Below are 8,979 nucleotides of genomic sequence, written 5' to 3' on the forward strand. Positions count from 1 at the left end.
ATATGTAATTTAAAGTTCTAATTTACATTATCTGTACTTTCTGCTTGGTTTATGTGAGATATGTACTTTATTTTTTTTAATTTGTGATATACCTGTATTTGTAACTTCAAAATATGCAATATATCAATTGTTAAAAGTTATTCAAAAGTGTATTCTTTTAAGAAAAAACGGCATCATTTGCATATCGCAATGATCGTTGTGTTACATATCTTATACGACTGATGGTAACGATAACAGAATTTATTTTATTATTCCAAATTGAACTATGATGTCCCTCACTGTTTGGATTCTGTCCGGAGAGCTTATGAAAATCGTCAACAACTGGTAGTATTTAACTGCGGCTACAGTTTTCTTTTCAGCAAAAATCCTCTTTAAGCAACAAGCGAGATCTGTATTTTATTTAAATGTCAGTTTAACCAGTTTAATATGTCATTATAGTATATATTTCTATTTTAATTCGAAAATACGTTCAACCACAAACGTCAAAATTGGGTAATTGCGTAGTGGAATGAACCATTTGTGGATTCCTATAAATTCTATAGAACGTTTGGACTATTTTAAACATCGGTCTATTTCTGAAATTAATTCTTACATTTTTTTGATTTTTTAACACTGTATGCTCACATTGCCCATTTGAAATTTTAAGATTGTTTCTAAAAGCATTGAACAACAAAAATATGTGACGTATAAATTTTCTGACGTCAGACACGCGAGGCAAGTTAAATTGATAGATGCTTTTGTGTTCTGTTGAATTGTTTCTATTAGAATTGTAACATGATGATTACTGCTGCACCCATATTTTGACTATTTTATTTATTATTTCTGTTTAGTTCACGCATCATTGTAAATATAACGGAATTCGATGAAACTGTCGTACAACGTAAGAGGTTTACCGCTATAAAATCAGGTTTAATCCACCGTTTTCTACATTTGAAAATGCCTGTACCAAGTCAGAAATATGATAATTGTTATCCATTCGTTTTTGATGTGTTTTGTCATTTGATTTTGCCAAGTGATTGGGGACTTTCCGATTTGTTTTCCTGTGTGTTCAGTATTTTCGTGATTTTATTTTTATGCAAATTGAAATTGTTTATTGTTGTTTTTATATAAATATGTATGTGTTATTTTATAAAAACATGAACTAAACGTAGCAGCCCTATCATTTATTTAAGAATTTAATGCTTCAGTTTGCAAATTAATTTGGATGTTGGACTGAAGTACATTTTGTATGAAGCTCGATAAAATCCCAGTTAAATTGTAAAAAAACATGCAATTATATCTTTATGCTTCAATCAAAATATAATAGTTATAGCACACTTTTCATTTGATTTTTTACACTGTCATACATGTCTTTAATATATATATTTATTGAAAAAATGAAATAAAATTAATGTGAAACATACATGAATATATTACTGTGTTACAGTTATCATCTTAAACACTACGTTTACCAAAAGACTTTGCAACCGAGGTCATAGTCATATGGCATATATCAGAGGGATATGTGGTCGTCTGGCAAACTAATCTTCATGAAAATATTTTTGACATATCATTAAAGTTTGACTGCAAGATTTTTAACCCTAATTTTGTACTATGTCAACAAAAATGTGACATTTATACCACAACCGTATACTGTATTTTATTGGACCTCCACATCAAGGCACATATCAAGTATTGTTGACATATCATGTATATAGAGAATATCATATGGCATTTTCAATATCGCATCCATATCAACCCGAGACACCAATATAATCTCAAGAGCTCTGATTATATTGGTTGAGGGTTTATACGGTGTGTGATATTGAAAAAGCCATCTCAAATACACTTTATTATATACATATACCTCAAGAAGTTGTTTTTAATATGACATGACGTCATACAGATAAGGAGGTTTGAAATGACGTCATACAGATGATGGGTTTGACATGACGTCATACAGATTATGGTTTTGATCAAGCCTTTGCAACAGTGACTGCAATCGATGACGTGACGTCATACAGATCAAAGGTGTGATAAAGCTTTTGCAACTGTGCTGATATCGATATCATCACGGGTGGCTGATACAGCATTCTTGCCATTGCCTGTATTACACATACCATTTATCTGTATTTACTACTAAGTATATAATAAAGTTTGTTATCCAGAGATTATTTTATATCTTTATTGTAAAATTAAGGCAATTGCAATATTGTATGTCAGGTAATTGAAGTTTTATATCAAACTGGCAAATAGTACTTCGCATACAATCAATCAACAATCTACAGTTACATGTATCTGTTATGAGTAAAATACACTATGTTTAACCTGGTCGACCATAGCAGACCTCATCAAATTAATACAATATGTCCTATATCAGACCGATACATTTAAAATACCGCATGTTACTAACCAAATAAAATAACTGAGATGGTGTATGGAAGCTTATAAGACAATTAATAAACAGAGTACAAATGCCGTGGATGTTAGGCGCTATAAGCAAATCTCACAATGATATAAGGTCGCACATGACAAAATGTGAAAAATATTTACATAACTTGTGAAGCTGAACATTTGTTCGGTTGCTAAGGAAAAGGTACTTTGACATGTGAGATTTACCGTTCATTTTTTATTAATTTGTAAGCTCAAATATATATATATATATATGATGATGAACATTTTCCAAATGCATGTATGTTTATTTGTTCCATTTAAATATGAGCAGAAGTTGACCTAACAAGAGCGGTTAATTTTTGGTCATGCATTATTTATATCATAGATGAACGTGGGACTTAGACATTTGTTTTAATGATAACCTGTTGTTGTCATCGGAGAGGTAATACGTCTACCATAGCTTGCCAAACAAAAATTGAATATAAACACAAAACAAAGAAAAAGGACATTTAGACAGAAGAGGGGGTAGCCCAAGTAATTTGAAGTATTTTTATCCTTAAAACAATAATACATATTTCCTTGCACCCCTTTGAAACATTTACGGACGCCTTCGCGAGTTAATTTAGCTGTTTCGGCGATGACGACGGATGTTTCCGTTCTCTTTTCTCTGAATGTGACAAACCAAAATAAACATATCAACAACTCAACGGGTGCAACATGTGGAGCTTACCCTTTAGGAACGCCTGGAATATAACCTGGTTTTTGGAGGGGTTCGTATAGACCAGTCTTTAGTTTTCTATTTTGTGCTTTGTATACTATAAACACTGAGAATGGAAATGGGGAATGTGTCAAAGAGACAACAACCTGGCCATAGAACAGACAACAGCAGAAGGTCATCAACAGGTCCTCAATGCTGCGTGAAATTCCCGCACCCGGAGGCGTCCTTCAGCTGGCCCCAAAACAAATTTATATACTGATTCATTGATAATGAACGACATACTTAACTCCAAATTGTACACAAAAAAACTAAAATTAAAAATAATATAAGACTAACAAGTGCAAGAGGCTCCTCATTTGGGACAGGCGCAAAAATGCATGTTTATGAGATCTCAACCCTCCTCCTATACCTCTAGCCAATGTAGAAAAGTAAACGCATAACAATACGCACATTAAATACAGTTCAAGAGAAGTCCGAGTCTGATGTCAGAAGATGTAACCAAAGAAAATTAAAAAAATATTGTTGTTGATCCTGTGTGCATAATTTTTATTTTATTGCCTTGGGTTTTTCAGGGTTTTTTTTTCAAAGTAAGATTTTGAATGTTCCTTTTGATATCTTTTGTCTTTTTTATTAGTACCGGTATCAAACGCTATATTGGTTTATTAACTGTCATCATTATTCCTGACATATCAATTTATATTTGAATTCGTGAATAAATATAGATCATAACATATTTCCATACACCAAATATAGTTGACTAATTGCAATAAGTATTAGAAAAAAAACCTCAAAGCTTAACTTTGACCAATGAACTATGAAAGTGAGGTAAAGGTCAGATGACACCTACCACCTAGACATGTACACCTTTCAATCATTCCATACACCAAATATAGTAGATCTATTGCATACAGTATTAAAAAAAGAGTGCACACGCTGAAATGTCTCGCCTTCTTTACTAATCATTGATATTATGTTGATAGTCCGAGTATAACGCTGTCACATAATCTTTTCATTAACCAAGATAACTAAACAAAGACTAATGAACCATGAAAATGAGGTCAAGGTCAGATGAAAAATGCCAGGCAGACATATAAAGCTAACAATGCTTCCATACAACATTATAGTTGACCTATTACTTATAGTTTAAGAAAAATAGACCAAATCACAAAAACTTAACACTGATCAATGAACAGTGAAAATGAGATCAAGGTCAAATAAAACCTGCGCCACTGACATACAGATCATAAAATATTTCTATACACCAAATATAGTTGACCTATGGCTTATAGTATTAAATAAAGAGACCAAAACTCAAAAACTTAATTTTGACCACTGAACCATGAAAAAAAATGAGTTCAAGGTCAGATGACATCTGCCCGCTAGACATGTACACCTAACATTCCAGCAGCACCTGCATACGGGGTATATATCTCCCAATTGATACGATATTCCCGTGCTTGCATTTCCTATCATGATTTTCTTGATAGAGGGTTACTGCTTACAAGGAAGCTATTAAACCAAGAGTTCCAAATTGTGAAGTTGAAAACATCCCTTCGTAACTTTTACGGACGCCATCACGAGTTGGTTGACCGTTATGGAATAACCGTTTCACAAATGATATCGGATATGTTCCTTACGTCGTAACTACAATCCCCTTCCCATTCATGAATTTGACCTACCGAATTAGACTATTTACCGGATTTGTAATCACATAAGCAACACGACGGGTGCCGCATGTGGAGCAGGATCTGCTTACCCTTCCGGAGCACCTGAGATCACCCCTAGTTTGTTTTGGTGGGGTTCGTGTTGTTTATTCTTTAGTTTTCTATGTTCTGTCATGTGTACTATTGTTTTTCTGTTTGTCTTTTTCATTTTCAGCCATGGCGTTGTCAGTTTGTTTTAGATATACGAGTTTGACTGTCCCTTTGGTATCTTTCGTCCCTCTTTTACAATCATTCCATACAACAAATGTAGTAGACTTATTGCATGAATTATGAGAAAAACAGCCCAAAACACATAAACTCAACTATAACCACTGAACTATGAAAATGAGGCCAAGGTCAGATGACAGCTGCCAGTTGGACATGTACACCTTACAGTCCTTCCATACACCGAATATACTAGCCCTATTGCTTATAGTATCTGAGATATGGACTTGACCACCAAAACTTAACCTTTTCACTGATCCATGATATGAGGTCGAGGTCAAGTAAAAACTGTTTGACGGGCATAAGGACCTTGCAAGGTACGCACATACCAAATATAATTATCCTATTACATATAATAAGAGAGATTTCAACATTACAACAAGAATGCACACGCTGAAATGTCTCGCCTTCAGTACTAATCATTGATATTATGTTGAGAGTCCTAAGCATAAAGCTTTATTACAACTGTCACATAAACTTAACATTAATTAAGATCACAAACAAAGACCAATGAACCATGAAAATGAGGTCAAGGTCAGATGAACCATGACAGGCAGACATGTACAGCTAACAATGCTTCTATACAACATATAGAGTTGACCTATTACTTATAGTTGAAGAAAAATAGACCAAAACACAAAAACTTAAGACTGTGCAATAAACTGTGAAAATGAGGTCATAGTCAAATAAAACCTGTGCGACTGACATAAAGATCATAAAATATTTTTATACACCAAATATAGTTGACCTATGGCATATAGTATTGGATAAAAAGACCAAAATCAAAAACTTAACTTTGACCACTGAACCATGAAAATGAGGTCAAGGTCACATGACATCTGCCCGCTAGACATGTATACCTTACAGTCCTTCCATACATCGAATTTACTAGCCCTATTGCTTATAGTATTTGAGATATGGACTTGACCACCAAAACGTAACCTTGTTCACTGATCCATGAAATGAGGTCGAGGTCAAGTGAAAATTGTCTGACATACATGAGGACCTTACAAGGTACGCACGTATCAAATTTATTTATCCTATTACTTATAATAAGAGAGAATTCAACATTACAAAAAAACTGAACTTTTTTTTCAAGTGGTCACTAAACCATGAAAATGAGGTGAAGGACATTGGACATGTGACTGACGGGAAGTTCGTAACATGAGGCATCTATATACAAAGTATGAAGCATCCAGGTCTTCCACCTTCTAAAATATAAAGCTTTTAAGAAGTTAGCTAAAGCCGCCGCCGCCGTAACCGCCGGATCACTATCCCTATGTCGAGCTTTCTGCAACAAAAATTGCAGGCTCGACAAAAAATCTGAACTTTTTTTTTCAAGTGGTCACTGAACCATGAAAATGAGGTCAAGGACATTAGACATGTGACTGACAGAAACTTCGTAACATGAGGCATCTATATGTTGTGAACAAGTTGTAATGTTGTACAAATTATAATTTGTACAGATTTTTTGTACAAGTTATCAGTGTTTTATGATCTGCTGAGCAAAAATGGATGATGCAAGCACACAGTCTTTTGCTTCGCATATTTCTGTCATATTTTCACAACTTCATAATACAGTCTAGTACTGAGCATTGATACAAAACCATTATAAGACCACACAACTATTTTGTATGGATATGAAAATGGTATAAGGAAAATAATAAAATTATAATTTAAACCATTTAGGTATCCGCATTTCAAGATTGAAAACTAGGGGAATAGGATTAAATGTTAGGTTGATGTGTATTTTTATTTAAATCTAAAACATTACACTGGTACATTTTATAAGATACACCTGTATCACCTGTTGCAAGAAGGTAGGTGTAAAAAAACTTATAACTTGTACAAAAACCCTGTGCACATTATAATTTGTACAACATTACAACTTGTACACAACATACTAGTATATACAAAGTATGAAGCATCCAGGTCTTTCACCTTCTAAAATATAAAGTTTTTAAGAAGTTAGCTAAGGCCGCCGCCGCCGGATCACTGTCCCTATGTCGAGCTTTCTGCAACAAAAGTTGTAGGCTCGACAAAAACCTATAAAAACACAAAAACTTAACTATATCCACTGAACCATGAAAATGAGGTTAAGGCCAGCTGATATCTGTCAGATGGACATGTACACCTCACAGTCCTTCCATACACCGAATATACCAGATATGTTGCTTACAGTATATGAGATATGGAATTGAGGTCGAGTCAAGTGAAAACTGTCTGAAGGGCATGAGGACCTTGCAAGGTACGCACACACTAAATATAGTCACCTTATTACTTATGCTAAGAGATAATTTAACATTATAAAAAATCTGAACTTTTTTTTCAAGTAGTCACTAAACCATGAAAATGAGGTCAAGGACATTGGACATGTGACTGACTGAAACTTCTTAACATGAGGTATCCATAAACAAAGCATGAAGCATCATGGTCTTCCACCTTCTTAAATATAAAGCTTTTAAAAAGTTAGTTAACGCCGCCGCCGGATCACTATCCCTATGTCGATCTCTCTGCAACAAAGTAATTTGAAGTATTTTTATCCTAAAAAGTTGAAGGCTCGACAAAAAACTAAACTCTGACCACTGAACTATGAAAATAAGGTCAAGGTCAGATGACATCTGCCAGCCAGACATGTACACCTTACAATCATTCCATACACCAAATACAGTAAACCTATTACATACAGTATAAGAAAAACAGACCAAAACACAAAAACTTTACTACAGCCACTGAACCATGAAAATTAGGTCAAGGTCAGTTGACACCTGCCAGTTGGACATGTTCACCTTGCAGTCCTTCCATACATCAAATATACTAGACCTATTGCTTATAGTATCTGAGATATGGAGTTGACCACAAAAACGTAACCTTGTTCACTCATCCATAAAATGAGTTCGAGGTCAAGTGAAAACTGCCTGACAGTCATGAGGACTTTGCAATGTACAGTTATCCTATTGCTTAAAATAAAAGCGAATTTAACATTACAAAAAAATGTTAACTTTTTTTCAAGTAGTAACTGAAATATGAAAATGAGGTCATTTACATTGGTTATGTGACTGACGGAAACTTCGTAACATGAGGCATCTATATACAAAGCATGAAGCACCCAAGTCTTCCACCTTCTAAAATATAAAGCTTTTAAGACGTTAGATAACGCCACCGTAGCCGCCACAGCCGCCGGATTACTATCCCTATGTCGAGCTTTCTGCGATAAAAATCCCAGGCCCGACAAAAATCATGTTACCCCAATGTTCCATTGTAGCTTTAGTGGCTATGTTTCTTGACATATAAGGAAATAAAATACAAAATTTATACTAGACACTCTAAAACTCGTTCAGCCCAAGTTTGGCCGAAATTGATTCAGCAGTTTCAAAGGAGAAGATGTTAAAGTAGGCAAATTAGATAAACAAATTGTAAAAAAAATCTTTGAAGGACAAGAACTCTTTAAGGGATGAATTAACAATTTTTGACATATTAAATTATTTGTAGATCTTATTTTGGTGAAAATTTTTGCTGTTTACAGTTTTTCTTGATCATTGATAATATTCAAGATAAAAACGAATAAACTGCTCCGCTGAACGCAGCTGGATACGCCCCCAGAGGTCAAACCCTTAACAGTTGGGCAAAAATAGACACAATTTTCAAGCTTGATACCAGTCTGAATTTGGATTGCAATTCAACATTTGACATATTATAGGTTTCTAAATAGATGAAATCAAATAACTTGAAGATGGTTATGTGAATTGAATTGATATTCAATTAAAGATGTCTTGCTGTAGTGCAATACAATATGCTGCTGCGCAATACATAGTAAATCTATTGTCAGACTGTAAACAAATACAGTTCAATCTCTTATGTCCTAATTGAATTTATTGAAATATATAGGGAGATTGCATCAATAGCTATAAATAATTCACCAAAGTTTCATGTGAATTGCTGAAAGCATTTTTGAGTTAT

Source organism: Mytilus galloprovincialis, chromosome 8 (assembly GCF_965363235.1).
Source record: "Mytilus galloprovincialis chromosome 8, xbMytGall1.hap1.1, whole genome shotgun sequence".
NCBI lineage: Eukaryota > Metazoa > Mollusca > Bivalvia > Mytilida > Mytilidae > Mytilus > Mytilus galloprovincialis.